We start from the raw sequence: 24,292 nt of genomic DNA, 5'->3' as shown, positions 1-24,292 counted from the left end.
GCTGCTTAGCTGGTGGGGCACGTGACGGCAGTCTCTTGCCGTCATAGAGATCTCTCTCTGCCCCCTGGCCCGTCTGCTGTGATGACCAGTCTATGGAGAGTTTTGCCGCCGCCCTCCGGCACATTTCCAGCAGGTCGAGCTCCGCCTGAACCGGGAAGGGTGAACCCTCGCTTAACGTGCTGTCTGGCCGGGGTGGATTTGGCGGGAGGATCGCATCTTCGTCATCATCCTCACCATCGTCCTCTAACAAACGAGCGATGGCCTCGTCGTCCTCGTCATCCTCCTCTCTCACATCCGTAAGTCCTACGGATCCAAAGAGGAGAGGTAGTTGCGGGGAGAATTCGTCCATGTATTCGCCCCAGCTGCAGGACGCCGGAGGCTGTTTAGCCTCCTCCGCGGGTGGCGGAGAAAAGCAGGGATCTCCCTTGTTAGTGGCCGCAACACGCACTCTTCTCTCTAACACCCTCGACGGGAAGAGAGAACAGTGAGGACAGCCCTCGGGGTTAGCGAGGGCTGCTTGTGCGTGTCTCACCCCCAGGCATGCGATGCATAAGGGATGAGGATCCTTGCCCGATATCATCGAGCCGCACGCACACGGGCGAGAAGTTTCTGCTTTCGGTCCGCCGTTTGCAGAACTTGAAGTTGCCATAATAATAGTATATAAGCTCACCGCAACGTGCAAATCAGAATAAGGGAATATCTAAGAGAATTCGCCGTAATGCGTTAATTCTCTTAAAGTATACCAGAATCAAATAACACTGTTACAGTGGAAAAGAAAACCCGCTAACAAAATAGCTGCGTTCAGCGACGTACCTTGACGGCTCGTCTCAGAACCGTTAAACAACTATTTCAAGACAGGTCCTACTGAAGGATAGCTTCCAATTTGATCTTCACGGGGAAGAGACCGAAGAATGAAGTAGGGACCACTGGCAGTGGTATATATGTGGGAAGGGGGACTCCCGCATCACTGTCGTGATTGGTCTGTCAACTGACAGACGTGGTGTAATTGGTACTTCCAGATCTGTCACGCCCAGAGGCGTTTCCCATAGTGAGATACCGAGCGAATGTTTGAAAGAGAACTTAAGCGCACCATAATGAAATATAATATCCAGAAGTAAACAGCATAGCTGACTTATAGATTCAGTTAACATCCACAAATGATTCAGGGTCGATGGTTCGCGTCGATTCAGGGAGCAGTGCAAAGTGCCCGTGCAAAATCAGTTTTTGTGAGCTGATCGCCGCCAAAAAAGTTCAGGAGAGATTTCTTAGCGATGGCTGATTTCAACAGTTTCAATATGATAAAAACTTACTTTTATATTGATTCAATGGATTAATTGCATTTTGAAAAAAAAGTGTCATGAATTTATTGCATTTTTGGGAAAAAATAATCAGTTTTTATAAAAAATCTTTGAAAATCTAAATCTGGATTTGAATTGTTTATGTTATTATAACCTAAAGATGCTATGTGAAAGTTTGAAACAGAAAATATGGTTTTCATCGTGTTTATATCAGAATGTTTATTTTTAAACCACAAACTTCTAAGTTCTTCTTTTACTGATATTTTTAACAATATCTTTAGCATTTCTCATCCAAACAACGTCAAACTTGGCACTGCACTTACTCGTGCCCGCAAGGGCGTAGATTTGGTTTGAACATTGGAGGGGTTGAAGTTTGGGTATGCCTCCTGATATTGTGATCATGGTATAAATATTGGGGGGGTTGTAATGCATAGATTTAAATATTGGGGGGGTTATCTCCCCCCCATCCCCCCCACAAACTACGCCCCTGCGTGCCCGTAGCGAGTGTTACAGGTACCGGCTGGTATCATGTAAACGGCTTATATGCTCTCGCTCTGAAACAGGAGAAATAAATGAGACAGTGCAAAGTCTGCGTCCGTTTCTCATCTCGCTCAGCAGAAAGAGAAAGACCGCAAAGCGGGACAAACTGACATAACGCCCCGGGAGCACAATAAGCGCCACACTGCCCCCTGCTGACGAACTCCACAATTACTCCTGATTTCTATATAAAATATATTAGCGCAAATAAATGGTAGAAACAGCCCAGATAGCACACGTACGTCGGGCCGACGTTGGCCCAACATCGAGCGTCGGCCTCCCTCCCTATAACATCGCAAAGGCGTCGGCCAGGCGTAGGCAGATCTCTTGTCAGTCAGTGCTCTATTTCCCAGCTCCGTTACGTCGGCTTTTGGTCGGCCCACTATACGGGAGGCCGATGTCGCGTTGTGCGCGTGAACTTTCAAGTCGCTTTCAAACACTGGAGCGGCCACGGCGCAGAGTTGCCATGGAAACGCCGCGGGACCACTGCGACTGGTAAGCAGGAAAACTCCCTCTCTCGCTTTTGTTTTCACTGCTTTCAGGTGATATTAGTCTCTAAAATCTAGGGGTGTTCGGTTCCGGTTTTTTTGGAGTCGACTCCGACTCCCGACTCCTAATTTTGGAGTCGGTGGAATCGACTCCTCGACTCCATTTACTTTGAATTAAAATAGGGTCAGGATTCAGAAGGTGCGTCTCAATATGCTTCCTCGTTTCCTCACTTCTCGCTCGTATGTCCTACGACCCTGAAACCGATCGAGCTCCGCTCTCATGTAGGACATCTAAATTCTTTAATTCCACCGGGAAGAGGGCGAGGAACGAGGAGGCTTCCTGAGGAGTCAAGAGCGAGGATACAAATGTTTCCTATACTAAAATGTTTAATCAACTAAACCTTATAAATCCCCCTCCTTTTCACATCGCAGCTTCTTCAAATCATATTTAAGTGTGCAATATGTTAGTATTAATCATTAAACTTGTAAAATCAGACTTGTTTTAGACAGTGTATTTATCTATTTATTTTGTATATTATTTTATATAATTTTAATGTAGTGAAGCTATGAACTTTAACTTAAGCATGTTTAACTTTATTTTTTAACTTTTTTTGTTTAACATTGAAAAATATTAGTTATATTATTACCAATAATAACTGTTGTTTAATAATAGTTTTTAATGCACTTGTCATTTAATAATAGAAAATGAACTTCATATAGAGTGAGTACATGCCATTTCACTAATGTTAATGTTCCATCCTCGCATCCTAAGGGGATGGAGGTAAGAGGAAAGGAAACAAGGATGCATATATAAGAATTGACAAGCACACAAAGCATTACATAGTTTTTGTTATACACTTAATTTACTCCCTTCAGTTTTCAGAAGTACAACACTAAACACTATACTCTTATTTACACAGCACTTGTCTTTTAATGTCTTATTTAGGGATAACCTACATGATTACATACATTACCTGGAAATTATAGATATCAAAGCTCTTCTGTAGAAAACGTCTAATTTTGTATACAAATAAGTAAAGGTCATTATTAAAATGTTTAATATTGAAAAATTAATCATCCATCTCATCTTGACTGGTGCTTGGCCGTTGAAGACTTGCGAGTTCTGTTCGATGAAACGCTTTCAAGTGTTTCCACATGCACGACGTTGAACTGTTGAATTTTAAACAACGTTTACAAATATCACAACGAACTTTAGTTTTGTCTTCGGTCTGGTTGAAATATTTCCACACGGTTGAGGTCGGGGTTGCCATTATAAGTTAACGTTACTGGATTCAAAAACAGTCATCACTCAACAGTATCACTCAATCAACCACCACTTACCAATTATGGGAATATCCCACTCTCACCCTGAGGACTGGTACATTATTGGTTCGTAAAACCTACTGCAGTGTTTTGTGCCAATCACAACCAATTGACTGTATTGAACCACATCATGATTGATTGAGCCGCAAAACAGACCCAACAGAAAAAAACTATCTATACATTATTGTTCTTTGTTTTCCTGGCATTACTTATTTTTTCCTCTCATTTCTTTATCTTTTTGTTTTAATTTCCGTATCTTTACATTCATTATAATCTTTTCGTTATAATGAACTGTTGCTGTGTTGAACTTGAAAAAAACACTCGACACTGGGAGTCGATTCTTGACCTGGAGTCGATTCCGACACTAGGGCTAGTGAGAGTCGAGGAATCGACTCTTTTGGAGTCGACTCCCCATCTCTACTAAAATCACACGGATAATACACACAACTGTTCTTGACACTTCTCTTACTTGTAATTGATACGCTTATGTTGAATATTTACTTTTATAGACATGGCTTTGTGTCTTCGGAAAAAGTCCGTTAGCATCTCAACCGTTTTCAGAAGAGGTAACGTTAAGTTAAGCTAAGTTAATGTTAACTCGGTTGAGCTTTTGTTTATGAAAGTTTGGGCTTTTAATCACCTCTTATGTGTATATGAGAGGTTCCCTTTCAAGGGAACTCGCGTTGCGTCGAGAATGACGCTATGGGGAACGCTTTGCGTGATGACGTCTTGAAGCACATGTAAAATCAGTCCAATGGTGTGGCGGAACGTCAGAGGCGGGTGACGTCACGTACCAGGAAGCTATAAAAGCCGGCCTGAAACAGAAAACGAAAGCTTTCTGAGTCTTCAGTCGCGCTCTGTGTTGAATCTGTCCTTGTTATTTGGTGTTGTCTGTCTATATTATATATATATATTCAGTATGGCGAGTAAGCAGCAGCAGTTTAGAGTGTGTGTTCATCCCTGCCCGCGTTATTTAACGGGAGGTGATACTCACACTCTTTGTGTTGTTTGTTTGGGTGAAGAGCATGCCCAGTCAGCACTCGAGGGTGGTGACTGTGTGCATTGCGACGCGCTCCCTATGCGTACGCTCAGATCCCGCCTGGCGTTATTTCACCAGGATCGCGTTCCCCAGGGCTCGGGTCCCGCCGCTGCCGAGGCACGGCGTCGATCTCAGACCTGGGGTTCGCAAATGGATCTATCAGTGGATGTTGAGACGGGCTCTGCCTTATCTCAGCCTCTTACTGATAGATCCAGTGCCTCTCATCAGGGTGTGGAAGCACGCGCGGCGGTTTCTTCCCCCCCGATAGAGGCACCAATACTGCAATTGTCCAGCTCTGAGGAGTTGGACGTTGTTAGTGTTGAAGCTGAGTCTGAGGATTCGCCACCTCAGTCTCATGCATTTGAGGAATTGCTCGATGTAGTGACTAGAGCTGTCGAGAGACTTTCCATTGAGTGGCCAGAGGATAGGCAGGACGTTCGTTCGAAAAGTAAGCTCGACGAACGCTTCCTGCCATCCCGTGCACAGCCTCAGCGCAGAAGCCTTCCGTTTTTCCCCGATCTCCACACCGAGGTGTCGAGATCGTGGGGGAAACCCATGTCATACAGAGTTTACAGTGCACAAACATCTCACTACTCTTCCATTTCCAAATATAAAGAGCATGGTTATGGGGAGATGCCGAAGGTGGAGGAGACGCTTGCGAGCTATCTCTCTCCAGCAACGGCATCCTCCCTGAAGGCTCCTGTGTTACCCACCAAACCAGTCAGATTCACATCTTCACTGATTAATAAAGCATATTCCGCCGCTGGTCAAGCTGCAGCGTGTCTCCATACTATGTCTCTCATGCAAGCTTATCAGGCTGAATTACTGGGTGATTTAGATGAGGGCGGGGGTATTGGTCCTGAGGCAGTGTCCGAACTGCGTAGGGCCACAGATTTGTCTCTCAGGGCCACCAAGGAGACCGCTAAATCAATCGGGCATCTGTGGCTCAATCTGAGCGATATAAAGGACAAAGAGAAACATTTTCTGTTGGATGCTCCGGTTATGCCTCAGGTTTATTTGGAGATGCTGTAAATAGTGCTGTTGTTAAATCTCAAGAAGCGTCTAAGCAGGCAGCCGCACTTCAAAAACTTCTCCCCCGCCGTTCTTTCTATGAGGCTGCTGAGCGGGAGCAGCCTCACTCATCTAAAAAGAGCGCTGAACATCGTGCCACTCAAAAACAGAGTGTGTCCTCCCGTGCTCCCCCACAAAAATCACGGGGACACGGAGGACGCTCTCAAACCCAGCAGTCTTCGAGGGGTAAGACGGATCTGCGGACCGTCATTACCGCCAAGAAGGCTGCTGGGAAGAAGTCCTGATGTCCGAGGGCTCAGGGCGAATGAGGGTAGTCCCCCCCGAAGCAGAGCGGTTAACACCTCTTTTTACGGTGCCCGTCTCTCTTCGGTGCCCTCAGGGGACCGTTCTGCCAACCCTGCCGCCTTTGGTGTTACAGGGCGCAGCGGTCTCCAGCGAGCACATATCTCAAGGACCACCCGGAAACGTAGTAGCCTCGGGATGCCCGCCCCCTCTGAGGAGGGTGTTAGAGCAGTCTGTTCAGTCGTTCCCTGCCGGTGCGCCGTTACAGGGCGACGAACCGACTACTCAACAACAACAAAATCCAGAAACCAGTCTCGAGAGGCTGGTACCTCTAGTAGAATCTTTGGCAGCGTGGAAGCTACTGTCGAATGTTTCTCGTTGGGTCCTGCAGACCGTAGAAAAAGGGTATCAGATACAGTTCAAGAAACGCCCACCTCGGTTTATGGGGGTCCTGCCCACACTGGTGGGCCCCGAGCAGGTTCTGGTTATGGAACAGGAAGTAAACACTCTGTTAGAGAAAGGGGCCATAGAATATGTACCTCCCTCCAGCAGGGAAACCGGGTTTTACAGCCGGTACTTCATAGTTCCAAAGAAGGACGGGGGATTGCGTCCCATTTTAGATCTTCGAGTTCTGAACGAGTCAGTCATGCAGCTCAAGTTCAAAATGTTAACATTGAGACAGATCGTGCCACAGATCAGGTCCGAGGACTGGTTTGTCACGATAGACCTCAAGGACGCATATTTCCATGTTTCCATCCGTCCGTGTCATTGGAAGTTCCTGAGGTTTGCTTTCGGGGGCAAAGCATACCAATATCGAGTACTTCCATTCGGCCTAGCTTTATCACCCCGCACTTTCACCAAATGCATGGATGCAGCTCTGGCGCCCCTGCGCCTCCAGGGTATTCGCATCATGAACTACATCGACGATTGGTTGATTTTAGCTCATTCGCATCAGTTGGCGGTTCAACATCGAGATGTTGTTCTCGCCCACATGAGAGAGTTGGGGTTACGGCTGAACGCCAAGAAGAGTGTGCTTTCTCCACTCCAGAGGACCACTTTTCTAGGCGTAGTTTGGGATTCAGTGTCGATGCAGGCGCGCCTGTCACCGCCACGTATAGAGTCCATCCTTGCAGCTGTGAAAAGTGTAAAGCTAGGCCAGCTACTCACTGTCAAACAGTTTCAGAGACTGTTGGGTCTCATGGCAGCAGCTTCCAACGTGATACCTTTTGGACTACTGCACATGAGGCCCCTGCAGTGGTGGCTCAGGACCAGGGGGTTTTCCCCGAGGGGCAACCCATTTCGCACAATCAAGGTCACGCGGCGATGCTTACGTGCCCTGGTTATGTGGAAGAAACCTTGGTTCCTGTCCCAGGGCCCAGTGTTGGGAGCTCCTTGTCGTCGCAAACTGCTAACGACGGATGCTTCCCTCACGGGTTGGGGAGCGATCCTGGAGGGTCGCTCATCTCAAGGTCTGTGGGAAGACCATCATCGTTCCTGGCATATCAATCGCCTAGAGATGTTAGCTGTCTTCCGGGCTCTGAGGAGGTTTATCACAGATCTCAGGGGACACCATGTGTTAGTACACACGGACAACACGTCGGTAGTCGCCTATATCAACCACCAAGGGGGTTTGCGCTCGCGCCCGTTATCCAACTTGGCACGCCATATCCTCTTGTGGTCCCAGGGGAAGTTACTGTCACTCAGGGCAGCTTACATCCCCGGGGTCCAGAATATAGGAGCAGACACTCTGTCGAGACAGGGGCCGAGGCCCGGGGAATGGAGGCTCCACCCCGAGGTGGTGGAGCTGATATGGAGGGAGTTTGGCCAAGCTCAAGTGGATCTGTTTGCGTCTCGAGAGACGTCTCACTGTCCACTTTGGTTCTCCCTCACGCATCCAGCTCCTCTGGGACTGGATGCTATGGTACAGGCGTGGCCGAGGCTACGTCTGTACGCCTTTCCCCCAGTTGCTCTGCTCCCGGGAGTTCTGGAGAGAGTTCGCAGGGACCGGGTTTGCCTGCTTCTTATAGCCCCGCGCTGGCCGGGCAGAGTATGGTTTCCCGATCTTGTGTCGCTCCTCGACGGGCCTCCTCTGGAGCTACCCGTCAGGAGGGACCTTCTGTCCCAGGCGGAGGGCTCGATATTTCACCCTCGGCCAGAACTGTGGAACCTGTGGGCTTGGCCTCTGAGGGGGCCCAGCTCATAGAGTCAGGTCTCTCAACTGAGGTTGTTGAGACCATTCTACAGTCCAGAGCTCCCTCCACGAGGAAACTTTATGCCCTGAAGTGGAGAGTCTTCACTTCTTGGTGTAGTGACCGTCGGTTGGATCCAGTCAACTGCCCAATTGGTACAGTTCTGGAGTTCCTGCAGGACCGGTTCACTGCAGGTCTGACCCCGTCCACTTTAAAGGTTTATGTGGCGGCCATAGGTGCTTACCACATTCCTTTGGGTGGAATGTCTGTGGGGAAAGACCCTTTGGTATCTCGTTTCCTTCGTGGCACTTGGAGGCTGAGGCCTGCAGTTCGCTCTAGGGTACCACCATGGGACTTGTCCATTGCATTACAAGGCTTGTCCCTGGCCCCCTTTGAGCCCATTGAGGAGGTTCCTGAGAAGTTTTTAACTCTGAAAGCTCTTTTCCTTCTTGCTATTTCTTCTCTCAAGAGAATAGGGGATCTGCAAGCATTGTCGGTTGCTCCGTCATGCTTAGAGTTTGCTCCGGGTATGGTTAAAGCTTTTCTTCATCCGAGACCGGGTTATATCCCCAAGGTCCCCACTAATGTGGTCAGACCTATTGTTCTGCAGGCCTTCTGTCCTCCTCCTTTTCAAAATGCTGACCAGGAGGCTAATAATTTGCTTTGCCCTGTTCGGGCGTTGGACGCTTATGTCCACAGAGCTGCCCTGTGGCGTAAAAGTGATCAATTATTTGTGTGCTTTGGGTCTCCTAACAAGGGAGGTCCAGTGTCTAAGCAGAGGATGAGCAAGTGGGTGGTCGAGGCTATCTCACTTGCTTATGAGGCGGCTGGGCAGCCTTCTCCTATGGCTGTCCGGTCCCATTCTACAAGGAGTATGGCGGCCTCTAAGGCCCTTATATCAGGAGTATCGTTACAGGACGTCTGTGATGCGGCAGGCTGGTCCTCACCGCACACTTTCGTCAGGTTCTACTCTCTGGATCTAGACTCTGCTCCAGGGTCTCATGTTTTGTCTTCCTAGTGCTGCTCACCAGATTTCACACGGGACAGACACTTGTAGCTATGGAGGCGTTGGTATAGACGTTCCCCATAGCGTCATTCTCGACGCAACGCGAGTTCCCTTGAAAGGGAACGCCTCGGTTACGACTGTAACCTCGGTTCCCTGAAGAGGGAACGAGCGTTGCGTCGCCCTGCCATATCTCCTTCATGCCTGTCAGCCCGACTTCAGACTATACGAAGCTTTCGTTTTCTGTTTCAGGCCGGCTTTTATAGCTTCCTGGTACGTGACGTCACCCGCCTCTGACGTTCCGCCACACCATTGGACTGATTTTACATGTGCTTCAAGACGTCATCACGCAAAGCGTTCCCCATAGCGTCATTCTCGACGCAACGCTCGTTCCCTCTTCAGGGAACCGAGGTTACAGTCGTAACCGAGGCGTTTTGTAAAGGTTTTACTTGGAAGTGAGCTAATTTATTTTACACAAACGTAAACATAAACGTATGTAATCGGTGACGTCACTTACATGGAGTGAGAAAATTGGTTGAAACTAGCTCAGTGGTAAACAAATATTGATAAAAAAAAATGTTCTGTGATTTCAGCAGCAACAAAATAACCCATAACAGAGGGAAAGCTCCACGACTTCAACATTTCTGAAGAAAGCTGCTGCCGGAGAAGTAGGAAATACAGGTAGGAAATCCAAAACTAAAGAATTAATTATTGATTTTAGGAAACAGAGCCCCCCTCTTCCCCTCACTATCATTGATGGCCAACCTATTGAGATAGTACAAGAATACAAGTACCTTGGCACAATAATGGATAGTAAGCTATGTTTTGAATCACACACTGATGCTGTTTGTGCCAAAGCCCAGCAGCGAATGTATTTTTACCGTAGACTGAGGAATTTTAACATTGACCCCACTTTGATGAGAATGTTTTATTCTTGTTTTATTGAGTCTGTTTTAACCTTCTGTTTTATCTGCTGGTTTGGTTCCTTGTCCTAACAATACTCTCTAATCGTTTTTTGATTTTATGTAGACGTGTAGCAAGATTGCAGGCATTAACTTTCCCCCTCTCTCACACATTTACTCCAACAGAGTGGCAAAGAAGGCAGCTGACCCTAGTCATCCTTTGTCCTGCCAGTTCAAGCTACTTCCCTCAGGCCGTAGTAGGTACTCCATGCCCAGATGCAGGTCAAATAGATTCAAAAACTCATCTCAGAAAAGCATTTCACCTCTGCTGTAGCTTATATATAATTTAGCTTAGCTATAGCTTCTTACTTGTAATAAACCTGGCATTATATAATAATATTGTTGGCTCTGTGACAAATGGTTTGTTGTGTTCCTAGATCCTTCAGCGTTGATGCCCTGGCCTCCACCGTAGCAGAGTTGGGCGGATCATCATCTCGGATCATCATCTCTAAGGCGCTATGAACCATATGATTAGTAAGTAAAACTTCAAACATACACTAATGTCAAACATACACTAATTGTGTTGGTAAAAAAAATATGTTTTGAAAGAAGCCTCTTATGTTCACCAAGACAGCATTAAAAACAATAATATTGTGAAATAATATAACAAATTTTAAATAACTGTTTTCTATGTGAATATACTGTAAAATGTAATTAATTCCTGTGATCAAAACTGAATTTTCAGCATCACAGCTTCATATGATCCTTCAGAAATCATTCTAATATGATGATTTGACGCTCAAGAAACATTTATGATTATTACCAGCTTTCATTTTCTCAAAGGCGTAGCAGGATACCCAGGGCTTGGTTTACACCTATCACAATTTCTAGCCACTGGGGGACCATAGCCATAGCCACTCATATTAATGTTAAAAAACCTCATAAAGTGAAATGTTCATGCCATGGGACCTTTAAGCGTTTTCTACCAGTTTTCTATGTGAGGAAAACGCTTAACTGTACATAGTAGTCTATTTTTAATTAGTATGGTGTTTACAGAGTTATCATTTATTTGTTTTTATATCACTGTCTATGCGTTAAGTCACGTTCTGCGAGTGCAAATCTCTAAATTCAACTTTGGACTTGTATTTTACAGGGGACAAGTTCTCAAATTCACATCTTTATGCTCTCGAGTTTTGCTACTCTTTTACTTTCATAAATAACCTTCCTGATAATGTTCGGGGCTCAGAAACACTCTCCCTATTTAAATCTAGACTAAAGACACATCTCTTTAGCCGAGCATTCAATTAACACATCTCATAATCTTGTTTTACAGTTAATATGTGATGAAATAGTAAAAAGTGCACATGATCATCTTTTGCCTGAAATAATATGAACTGCAGCTATGCTAATCTTTCTCCTGTTGCTTCCCTGTTTCTATCTCAGGATGCTCAGCAAGTTCACTAGAGATTACAGCAGCTCCAGTTTGGATCCAGCCTCACTTGTGAAGACTTCAGATGATGATGCAAACACTCACGAAGTAAGCTACAGTTAGTCCAAAATGCAGCCGCTAGAGTTCTTACTAGATCAGGAAAATATGATCATATAACACCAATTTTATCATCACTACATTGGTTACCTATAAAGTTCCGTATTAATTACAAGGTATTGCTACTGACTTATAAAGCCCTAAACGGCTTAGCTCCAGTCTATTTAACGGATCTTCTATCGCCCTATAATCCATCGTGCTCTTTAAGATCACTAAATTCGAGGCGTTTGGTCATACCTAGGATATCCAGATCCACCAAAGGAGGGAGAGCATTTTCACATTTAGCCCCAAAACTCTGGAATAGCCTTCCTGATACTGTTCGTTCCTCGGACTCGCTCTCCCAGTTTAAAACTAGATTAAAGACGCATCTCTTCAGTCAGGCATTTATATAATATTTTTAATCTTACAGTTAAATCTGGCCTCTAGTTCATAAACGCCAGAGGAGAACTGGCCCCCGACTGAGCCTGGGTTCTCCCAAGGTTTTTTTTTTCTCCATTAGGTCACCTGATGGAGTTTTTCGGTTCCTTGCCACTGTTGCCTTTGGCTTGCTCAGTTGGGGATATTTAATTTAATTTAATTAATCAATAATACTATTGATCAGCCTTTTCCACTAGAAACAAACCTTGTTGTATTATTTTAATTTAATACTGTGAAGCTGCTTTGATACAATCTGTATTGTGAAAAGCGCTATTACAAATAGACTTGACTTGACTTGATGAAGACTTCAGATGATGGCAACTATAGATGGACATAAAAAAAACTGCCAGATATTAAGGTGGGGTGAAGGCGATATTTCAAAAACGCTGTTGGACACTGTTGATATTTGGAATGAACCCAAACAAACACACCCCTCTCTTCAATGCTCCACCTCCAAAACTCACCAGATTGCCCAGCAGCCGCATCACATTATTGGTGTAAATAACTAATTTATGTTATTGCATGACCTGCTCAATAAAAGCGCAACACTAAGAACGTTTCAGGAAACACGTTATTAATTATGATAAGGGCTGAATTTCCCAAAACCTTCTTAACGCTACGTCGTTCCTAAGTTATACCTTAAGCTGTACCTTATCGTTAATACGTGTTTCCCGAAACGTTCTTCGGTTGTTCTGTAAGTCATACGTTCCGATATTTCCCCACCAGTTAATCAAGTGTGACAACACCGGTAATACCATAATAGAAGTGATATAACACCGGTAATACCATAATAGAAGCATGCGATGCGGCGTGCTTGTTTATCCAGGCGCACATATGCCACAGCGAGATGAAAACATCTAAACTTTTCAGAATGCCACAAGCGCACCGCAGGTCATGTGACAAAAACCAACCGATCAGCTTTGGCCTTTCCGTAACAACATGGAAAACTCGTCTGAACAGCTGATCATAGCTGTACAGGGCGAGTTTTTATTTCTCATCTCCATAAATATATCTAGTAGTAAAGCTAATGCAAGGGCTAGAAATCAATTAATCCTTTGCTGATACTTCCTCGTCATCATGGAGAACACAGTTCATGGTTGCATAGCAACGACAGACGCCACGGGAGCGCAAGCGCTTGTAGAAAGAAAGAGAAAGTGCTTTCCACACGTTTTTAGACGCGATATGTGAACGGCCCCTAATTCAGGATAAACTGAGAATCTATTTGGTTTAAAATCGTTTTTGTTTTGTTTAAAATGGAGATCACGATAATATACATCAGAATAACATGTTCCAGTCTATTTTAAAAAAAAGATACTCAATTGAATCATTAATTCAAACACTTTTAAAACCAATTAATTCAGTGTCTCAATCATAAACACCTGGACTGGGTTTCCCGATAACGTTGTCTCTTAGCGTGCTACGAAGACTCTTAAGGTATAACTTAACTAAAGGTATACCATTTATAGGCGTGTTCCCCGAACCATACCTTAGAAAGCTGCTAAAGATATTCCTTCTTACGTGTGACGTTACCCGGTGCTGCCCGCGGCGATGCTGCTGAATCTGCTGATATCGGTGGCTCGAGAATCAATTATTCACTCGTGCAGGGGCTGCTTCACTGCGTTATGAGAAAGCGGTGTTCTTTATAAAAGAAGCAATTCAGAAATGTACGCGGGTTGGGTGAGAAAAAAACACTGACATTATGGATTCGGATGGCAATAAAATCACAGACTTACCCCTGTAAATGTTTAAAATACCATACGAACCCATGAGAAACAGTTAGCATCTACTTACAACTTAACTGACAGTATGCTTTCACTGGCCTTTGAAAAGCGCTCCGCGGACGGCGCCGTCTTTTAGAACAACTATTCGCTGTATCACTGCCGTAGTTTGAGCAAACTCCCCACCACAATCATTCCCTTTAAATAGACTATTAAACCTATTGCAATGGCGATCTGAGCCGTTTTTCGTTCTTCGCCATTTCCATAAGGGTGTAGCACAAAGGATTTGACGCGTGAATCCATAATTTGTCTTGTAAACTTTACTTTTCCGTTGTCAGGTTACATTGTAAGAGAAATCAAACACAAAATAAAATAAAGTTATACACTTATTCACGTTCCAATAACATGAATTCGATCCTTTTCACGGTCAGGTCTCCAGGTCATTTGGGTCATCTGATGCTTTAGTAATCGGTCGGTCGTTTATAATGGCTTCAACTTCACACAAGACTGTGTGAAGCCCCTCATCGTCTAACATCTGTTGATTCAATACAGAATTCAAAATCTTTCGAACTGTGCGGATTTGTCTCTCCCACACTCCTCCTTGATGCGATGCTGACGGGGTATTGAAGATCCACCTGATTCCCTTTTGGACAAGAATTTCGGCTAATTTGGAATGATTTAATTCTTGAATAGCTTCTTTAAGCTCTCTTTCAGCACCCACGAAGTTTGTACCATTGTCCGATCGAATCGTAGACACCTGCCCTCTTCTGCAGATGAAGCGTCGTATGGCATTTATGCATGATGAGGTATCAAGACTGTTGGCCACCTCAATATGAACTGCTCTTATGTTCAGACATGTAAACAACACTCCATACCTCTTTACAATGCTGCGTCCTCGCTTTATTGAGAAAGGACCAAAGTAATCCACTCCTGTATGAGTAAAGGGAGGATTATCTGGCAATACACGATCTCTTGGTAGATCTGCCATTTTTTGTTCATTAACTTTGGCATTTAATCTTCTGCACACTGTGCATTTTGAAATCAACTTCCGTATGGCTGTACTGGCAGCAGCAACCCAAAATTTGTTTCGTAGTTTTGCAAGGATTTGATTCCTGCCACTATGTCCTGTGTTTTTGTGTATATCCTTCAGAATCAAAGACGTTACATGTTGCTTTTTATCAAGAATCGCTGGATGCTTAGCAGATTCTGGCATTGCTGACTGATGTAAACGTCCACCTACTCGTATTATGCCATCCTGCACCAGTGGGTCTAGTTTGTACAAAGGACTACTTCTTTTGACATGGTTACTGCTTTGCAAAGACTTGAATTCATCAGGGAATGTCTGTCTTTGACTGTAACGAATCAGACTCAGTTCTGCATTTTCCACATCTTCTACTGAAAGAGGTTTTTTGGTCAGCGTCTGTCTCAACTTGAACATTTGAGTTTGTAAATGTGATTGTTGCCTGTTTGGATTATTTTCAGTTTGATTTATGGTAGCTTGAATTTCACGTCTCTTGTTTGATAGGTGTTGGAGTATTTCCTTCAGCCTTAACATCCAAGCGATTGCTCTCTTCAATCTGTACCATTCTGAATAATACTCAATCAGTTTATCCAGAGGTTTCGCTTTTCCTGTAGCACTGACACAATTTACTACAGCTGACTTTTTCAATTCCACTTTCATTGCACCTGCCTGATCTGGTCGCCAAGGCCACTCACTTTCATGTTTGCAAAGGAATTCTGGTCCTTTGACCCAATTGACCTTTTTCATGAAGTTTTCCACTTTGATGCCTCTAGAGGCCATGTCGGCTGGGTTTAGCAAGGTGTTGACATACCTCCACTGTGAGGGGTCAGAAGCTTCTCTGATGAAGGAAACCCTATTGGCAACAAATGTTTTAAACCGTGAGGCTTCATTCTCAATGCATTGCAGTACTGTGAGGCTATCAGTCCAGAACATAGAATCTTTGAGTTGTAACTGAAGCTCTTGTTTTAACATTCTGTCCATTTTCGCTGCAACAACTGCTGCAGTCAACTCCATTCTAGGGATGGTTATCTGCTTCAGAGGCGCAACCCTGGATTTGCCCATTACGAATGAACAGTGTTTTTCTCCTTGATCATTTGTGAGTACTAGATAGGAAACGGTTCCATATCCATTTTCACTTGCATCTGCGAAATGATGTAATTGAGCAGACTTAGTAGTTCCAAAATTGTCTGGCTTGAAGCATCTGCTTACACTGAAGTTTGACAATTGTTGTATGTCCTTTTGCCACGTGAACCATTTTTGCGCTTGCTTTTCCGGCATGTTCTGATCCCAGCCTAATTTGTCGCTGGAAGGATACAGGGTGCTACAAGACCAAGAGGATCATATATGGAATTCACTACTGAAAGCATTCCTCTTCTCGTAGCAGGTTTCTCCTGTATGTTGATGGAGAACCTGAATGTATCTGATTCTGTGCACCACCGTACACCCAGAGCCCTTTCAATTGGTAGATTGCTTTTGTTGAAATCTAAGTCCGCTACCTCTTTGGATCTTTCCTTTTCTGGAAATGATAACAGGACTTGTCTGTTATTGCTCACCCACTTAGTCAAATTGAATCCACCTTTAGAGCACATAGATATCAGACTTCGTGATAGTTTGATTGCTGTCTCCTCAGAGGCGACAGATTTTAAGCAATCATCTATGTAAAAGTTTTGGAGAATAGTATTGGCCGCTTCAGCTGTTTCCTCTGTTTTACCATCCATTGCAGCCTTTCGCAAAGCGAAGCATGCACAACTGGGAGACGAGGTTGCTCCGAACAGGTGTACGGTCATCCTATATTCCTCAGTAGGCTTATCTAGATCTCCTTCAGGCCACCACAAAAATCGCAAAAGATCTGAATCATAATCTGGGACTCTAACTTGGTAAAACATCGATTCAATATCTGCCATGATAGCAATTGGCTCTTGTCTGAATCGATTTAGCACACCAATGAGGGTATTGGTCAGGTCAGGTCCCTGCAACAGTTGATTATTCAGTGAGAAGCCCTGGTAGGTCGCAGTGCAGTCAAAAACAACTCTGATTTTGTTCTTTTTCGGGTGATATATACCATGGTGTGGAATATACCACACTCTGTCCTTGCGTTCCAGTTGTTCTAAAGGCACTTTTTTAGCATAGCCTTTGTCAATTATGTCTGACATAAAAGCTTTATAGTCTTTGTGAAACTCTGGGTTCCTGCTGAGCTTCCTTTTGAGACTGATGGCTCTTTGTTCTGCTATACATCTGTTGTTGGGCAGCTTATCAGGATCATTCTTAAAAGGTAATTCAATACAGTAATGTCCATCTTTATACTGTACCGACTGCTCAACGCACTGCATGAACTTTAGGTCTTCTTGTGACATTTCAGCTTTTTCACTATAATTTCGTTCAGGGAAGTCTGCATTGAATTGCTCTACTAACATCGTTTCAATGTCCACCACCGCAATCCTGTTCACTGTGAAACTTGGAGTTTTGACCTGGTCCGATTCAGTGCTCACATCTGTTCGTAAAGGCCCATTCACTATCCATCCTAATGCCGTCCTAAGAGCATAAGTGTAACGATAACCAGCTGGAGTGCCCTTGAGAGCCACCAGAGGGCACTCCACACCTGACTCTCATGTTCACTCACAGACTACATCTCCCATCATTCTCTGCCTGGACTCATCAGCACTCATTATCACATTCACCTGTATCTCATCTTCTTGTTTAGTTCACCCCATATAAGCCTGGTTCACCCCATCACTCACTGCGAAGTTTTGTATGTTGTTGCACTGCACTTCTGAGCGTTTTTCCCTGGTTTTGTGTCTCTTGGTTTTTGGATATCTTGCCCTGTTCCCTGGATTACTCTCTTGCCTCTGGTCCCTGGATTACTCTCTTGCCTCTGGTCCCTGCCTGTTTTGTTTGTTTGTTTTGTTTGTTTGTTTATTTGTTTGTTTGGACTGCTTACCTGTGTTTCGACCATTGCCTGTTTTTGGATTACGATTCTGGATAACCCTTTAAATAAAGCTGCGTTTGGATCTTTACCTTCGAGTCTCGGAGCAGTTCGTAACAGAAAACTTCGCCATACCTAGATCCAGCAGCGATGCCATCAGATACAGCAGTACAAATCCTGCGTCTCCGTCAGGGGAATCGGCCGATTGAGAGGTATGTCGAGGAGTTTATTGAACTGGCAAATCTCACCTCAATGAACACAGAATGCCTTAAGATCTTTTTTCGGGGAGGGCTATCTGAACCGCTCAGTTCATTCATGCCCTTGCATGATCCTCACGAGACTTTGGAGCACTATATTGATCTGGCCCTTTTGTTAAGCGGATCATCGTTTACTGTGGGCGGGGTAGAGGAGGAGCTCCGTGAGCCTGCAGTATCCCCTCAGCCTGATCTTCTCCTCGTCAGCCCTGCCGAGCCTGCACTTCACGCCAGTCCAGCCGAGCCTGCACTTCACGCCAGTCCAGCCGAGCCCGCACTTCACGTCAGATCTGCCGAAGCCAAGGCAGTATGCGTCATGCCCGCCGCCCCTGAGACTGAGAGCATCATGCCCGCCGCGCCTGAGACAGCAAGCGACATGCCCGCCAAGCTAGAGTCTTCACCGCTGGTCCCGTCCAGCACAGAGCCCTCTTCACCGCTGGTCCCGTCCAGCACAGAGCCTTCTTCACCGCTGGTCCCGTCCAGCACAGAGCCCTCTTCATCGCTGGTTCCATCCAGCACAGAGCCCTCTTCGCCGCTGGTCCTGCCCAGCACAGAGCCCTCTTCATCGCTGGTTCCGTCCAGCTCAGAGCCCTCTTCGCCGCTGGTCCTGCCCAGCTCAGAGCCCTCTTCGCCGCTGGTTCCGTCCAGTTCAGAGCCCTCTTCATCGCTGGTCCTTTCCAGCTCAAAGCCCTCTTCATCGCTGGTCCTAACCAGCTCAGAGTCCTCTTCGCCGCTGGTCCTACCCAGCTCAAAGCCCTCGCCGCTGGTCCCGTCAAGCTCAGAGCGCGCTGATCCTGAGCCAGAGACTGTTCACGTCACTTCTGCCGATCCAGAGACTGTTCACGTCACTTCTGCCGATCCAGAGACTGTTCACGTCACTTCTGCCGATCCAGAGACTGAGCTTCACGACACTTCTGCCGATCCAGAGACTGAGCTTCACGTCACTTCTGCCGATCCAGAGACTGAGCTTCACGTCACTTCTGCCGATCCAGAGACTGAGCTTCACGTCACGTCAGCCGATCCAGAGACTGAGCTTCACGTCACGTCCGCCCGTCAAGAGTCTCGTCCCGCCGAGACTGAATCTGTTCCTGAGCCTGAATCTGATCCTGATACTGAGCCTGAATCTGTTCCTCTTCCTCTTTCTGCGCCTGTGTCTTCGGACAAGATGGCCGACTCCACGCCTGTGTCTACGGACAAGATGGCCGACTCCACGCCTGTGTCTTCGGACAAGATGGCCGACTCCACGCCTGTGTCTTCGGACAAGATGGCCGACTCCACGCCTGTGTCTTCGGACAAGATGGCTGAAACCACGCCTGTGTCTTCGGACAAGATGGCCACCGCCGAGCCAGTGTCTCAGGACAAGATGGTTTCCGCCGAGCCAGTGTCTTCGGAAAAGATGGCTTCCGCCGAGCCAGTGTCTTCGGAAAAGATGGACGCCGATGAGCCGGTGTCTGTTCCTGAGCCGGTATCTGTTCCTGAGCCGGTGTCTGTTCCTGAGCCGGTGTCTATTCCTGTTCCTGTCCCTGAGCCGGTGTCTGTTCCTGAGCCGGTGTCTGTTCCTGTGCCATGGTCGCCTCCCTGGCCGCCTGAAGGGTCGTCTCCTCCCTGGTCGCCTGCACAGCCTGCTCCGCCCTGGTCGCCTGCACAGCCTGCTCCGCCCTGGCCGCCTGCACAGCCTGCTCTGCCCTGGCCGCCTGCTCCGCCCTGGTCGCCTGCACTGCCTGCTCCGTCCTGGCCTCCCGTATTACCGCAGTCTCAAGGTCCTCTTCTGCTCCACGGACCTGGCCCTCCATCCCGCCCCCGGATCCGCCTCCGGGCCACCTCCCACCTGGACAGTTTTGGAGCGTCTGGAAGCCGCTCTTTGGGGAGGGGCTATGTAACGATAACCAGCTGGAGTGCCCTTGAGAGCCACCAGAGGGCACTCCACACCTGACTCTCATGTTCACTCACAGACTACATCTCCCATCATTCTCTGCCTGGACTCATCAGCACTCATTATCACATTCACCTGTATCTCATCTTCTTGTTTAGTTCACCCCATATAAGCCTGGTTCACCCCATCACTCACTGCGAAGTTTTGTATGTTGTTGCACTGCACTTCTGAGCGTTTTTCCCTGGTTTTGTGTCTCTTGGTTTTTGGATATCTTGCCCTGTTCCCTGGATTACTCTCTTGCCTCTGGTCCCTGGATTACTCTCTTGCCTCTGGTCCCTGCCTGTTTTGTTTGTTTGTTTTGTTTGTTTGTTTGGACTGCCTTCCAGTGTATGACCTATTGCTTGTTCTTTGGATTACCCCTAAATAAAGCTGCGTTTGGATCTTTACCTTCGAGTCTCGGAGCAGTTCGTAACAATAAGGTCCATTTCCTTCACTGTTTATTATTTGCCATGGTTCTATTGCCTTATGCACATTAGCGCCAATTAGTAGGCCTACTTCTGCATTGAGATGAGGAAGGATAACTTGCCTCAAATAAGGCCATCTTTCCAGGTCCTGTTGTTGAGGGATGTTTTCCTGTTTTACCGGAATCTCTTTCTGAGTGAACATTTTTGGAAGTTCTATGTAGTCTTCGCTTTCTAAACCACTTATTTCCAGGTCTGACAGAATATGACTATGAACAGGTTTTTCTTGTCCCATAGTACGAAGAAGAATCTCCGTCTTTCTGCCTCTCAAGTTTAACTCTCTCATTAAAGACTCGGTGCAAAATGTTGCAGAACTCCCTTGATCAATGAAAGCATATGTCTTTACTATTTTGTTGCTTTTCTTTGACTTGATCTTGACTGGAACTATAGCAAGAATGCATTCACTGTTTCCGGCCTCACTGTTTCCGGCCCCAGTGTATCCACAAGTTTCATGGTCTATTGAAGTTGTTCTCTTGCTAATTTTGTTCTCATCACCACTGCTGGATGTGGGACTGTTCTCCTTGGTAATATGCAAAATACTTGGGTGCATCTTGGAACATTCTTGACAAATAAGCCTTTTCTTGCAGTCTCTGCTTAAATGTCCTTGTGTGAGACATCCAAAGCACAGTCCTTTTGTTTTCAAAAACTCAATTTTATCTTTGTGTGCTTGTTCCTTAAACTTGAAACAGGAATTCAAGGCATGATTCTTCTGACAGAACACATAGGTGACATGAACGGTTTTGTCAAATTGAGGTTTTGTTTCTTTCTTAGTCTCACTTTCTTTTTTCTGATCAGTACAGACACTTGTAACGAAACTTCCCTTAGTAGTAACCCTTTTGTTCTTAAAGTCAGAAGCTTTGCTTTTCTTCCCAACATCAGCACTTACTATCTCCTGAATGTCTCCAAACAAGGGGTCATTTTTTACTTTGGCTTGCCGGTCAATATATTGCACTAAGTCTGCAAATCTAGCTCTCCTGCCCGTCCTTTCATGAATATCATATGCCACGTTTCTCCAGTTCTCTCTCATTTTGTATGGAAGCTTGGAGATGATAACCCTCAGGTTTGTAGGGTTGTCCATTTCAGCCATGTAATCTACATCTTGCATAGTGTTGTGGCATCCAATCAAGAAAAGAGCATATGCATTTAGCATCTTCCCGTCTTCCGTTTTGATCTGAGGCCATTTTAGTGCCTTCTCAATGTACGCTGAAGCAATTTTGAGTTCATCACCGTAATGATGTTGCAATAATCTTCTTGCCTCTTTATATCCATTTTCTACACTCATATGTCCACAACTCCTTACCAGGTCTTGCGGTTCACCGCTGGTATATTGCTCCAAATAGAACAGCTTGTCCTTGGCATTCTCAGTTTTACTCTCTATGCTATTGTCAAAGGCTCGCATAAACGATCTGAAGTTAAGAGGATCACCAAGGAAGATTGGGACATCTCTTTGCGGTAGTTGGGACATATTTTGTTGCTTTACTAGCATTTGTGTGATCTCATTTTGTCTTTGCATTATTTGAAATAAACTGTCTCCTGAGCTTTCAGATTTTGGAAAATGTTGACTGGCATTATGAAGTCGAGTTTGTTCAGCGACAGGCTTTTGCTTTCTTCTGGTTGCAGCTTGAACATCAGAACTTTCATCGTCAGGATATTTCTTAAGTCCTGACCTCCTTTCATCCAATGCATGTTCTGGTTGAACATATTTTTGCACTGATTCACCAGAATTTTCATGTTCATCATAAACTTTCAGTTTTGCGCTAGAAACAGCAATTGCTGTCTGCAGTTCTAATTGCTCCAGTTTAGCTTTCAGGTTTATCTCTTCTACCTGTAGAGCTTGTTTCTTTTTTAAAGCAGCAGCTTTTGCCAACAGAGCAGCTTTCTCAGCCATTCTTTCACTCGTAAAATAGAACTTGAACTGGTGGCTGATGATGCGCCAGAACTATGTCCAGCTGATGAACCTGCTCTTCTCTTTTTTTTTTACTGCGGAAGCAACTTCAGAGACACTGTCACCTGGTTCAATGTCATCATTTTTTGCAGCACTTTCATCCTTTACATGTTCAATCCACTGTTCAGTAGCAATAACAAAATCCCTGATTTTTGATGATTTTGGCTCAAACCAGATATGCTGATCATCCTCCTTTTCATCATCCAGCAAAAGTTCTTGAACATTTTCATTCAACTCAATGAACTCCTGATACAATTTGGTGAGTGTTGTAAGAACTTCTTGTTCTATTCTTTCCACATTGGCATCATTTTCTTTTAATTTGTCGATTTCTTTCATTTGAATGGTAATTTGAGCCATTTTTGACTTTCTCAAATTAATGAGTCTGTTCAAACGCTCCTCCTGCGCTTTATGCGTGTACTTGACCGCCCTCTTGTGGCCATCTTTATCTGAGTTGGCAATTTCTTCTGCGTCATCCATAATTCAACAGCGAGTCAAAAATCAATGAATTGGAAAAAAGTAACAACAAAAATTACCTTTTAAATTGTATTAAAAGTCCAGTTTCAGCTTGAAGAAACAAGTATAAATGTCTATACATCCAAATAGTCCAGACAGGGAAATCCGCGCGTCTCCAGGTAAACGTTCGGGTTAACTTACTTTCAGTTTCGTCCGTGACCGTCGCAATAATCTCAAACTCGCAGTTTGTTCCGCTCATACACCATGGACTGTTCATAATCCTTGAAAATCCTTTTCAGTGTCCATTGCAGCATCAATCCTGGCAAACCGATTTCCACTTCACGCAATTCCAATGTGAAGAAGTCTTTTGACTAAAATGCAATGGCGATCTGAGCCGTTTTTCGTTCTTCGCCATTTCCATAAGGGTGTAGCACAAAGGATTTGACGCGTGAATCCATAATTTGTCTTGTAAACTTTACTTTTCCGTTGTCAGGTTACATTGTAAGAGAAATCAAACACAAAATAAAATAAAGTTATACACTTATTCACGTTCCAATAACATGAATTCGATCCTTTTCACGGTCAAAAGACTGTCTAGCCTCAACCCTTTCTTCTTCCTTCTTCTTCAACAAAAAATGACACGTGCATAGCACGTGAAACTAGTCAAAATCTCGCGATACAATACAAATAACACAAAATATGCATTTATCAAAAAACATAATCACTCTTAATATAAGGAAAAATATTACAAAATTATTCATGTAGTTATGGCTCTAACACCTATTAAACTATTAAATGGTTTGCCAGCTGATGTACCTTTGATTGTTGTTAGATTTTTAATTATATTATCCAGTGTAATGACAATTTTATTCTTAGCTTTAGTCCTAACTGCTTTTTCTCAATGTTTTTCACTCTGTTACAGGTTGCCAGGAAGAATCCTTCTCTACATTGTTGCTGTTCCTTTTTGATCCCTTTTCTCCTGGAGTTCTTTCTGGTGTCATTAAAATGTCTTAACTTGAATTGTGTCTGTTCATTATACTAGAGACAGTTACACACAAAATTAAGAAGATATTTTTCAATGTCAGTATAGCATACTTTTTTCATATTGGATAGTCAAGTAACTCCAGGGCTGTATATATGTACATAGACATTGAGGGGGACAAGTCCTATAATTATACATCAATAATAACAATAGTGTGTCAATAGTTAGAAATGGCCAAACTGGAAATTCAATATTGGAAATTCTTGCTATTCTTGACTGTTTTTAGGATGGCAAAAAAGGTTTAAAAGTTACATTTTAGGCTGGTCTACCTTACAGCGACCATCCAAATAGATAGCCAATCAAATCATAGAAGGCGGGGTTTACTGTTCACAGAAGCAGAGCATGTATTCCATCAGTTTAACCTTGAAAGAGTGCGAGGTAAGATGGAACTGTAAAACTACTCCACTTTTTTTCTTGAATATGGCCATTTTGAGGGATGAAAGTTGCATGTGTTCAGTATCAAAGCTATTTTATCAATTTAAGTCT

The 24,292-nt window shown here is 44.8% G+C and overlaps 1 long non-coding RNA gene across 1 annotated transcript; it reads left to right on the top strand.

Annotated features, from left to right (window-relative positions):
* The first annotated feature begins 2,065 nt into the window (after nt 1-2,065).
* LOC311074688 lies at nt 2,066-23,784 on the top strand. Its single transcript, XR_014604342.1, has 5 exons — nt 2,066-2,330; nt 9,785-9,872; nt 10,531-10,627; nt 11,537-11,630; nt 23,687-23,784. It is a non-coding gene; the product is annotated as an uncharacterized lncRNA (long non-coding RNA).
* Nucleotides 23,785-24,292: the final 508 nt, after the last annotated feature.

This window comes from Abramis brama (assembly GCF_963993115.1).
Source record: "Abramis brama genome assembly, chromosome: 23".
Lineage (NCBI taxonomy): Eukaryota > Metazoa > Chordata > Actinopteri > Cypriniformes > Leuciscidae > Abramis > Abramis brama.
This window is presented reverse-complemented; position numbering and strand designations above follow the sequence as displayed.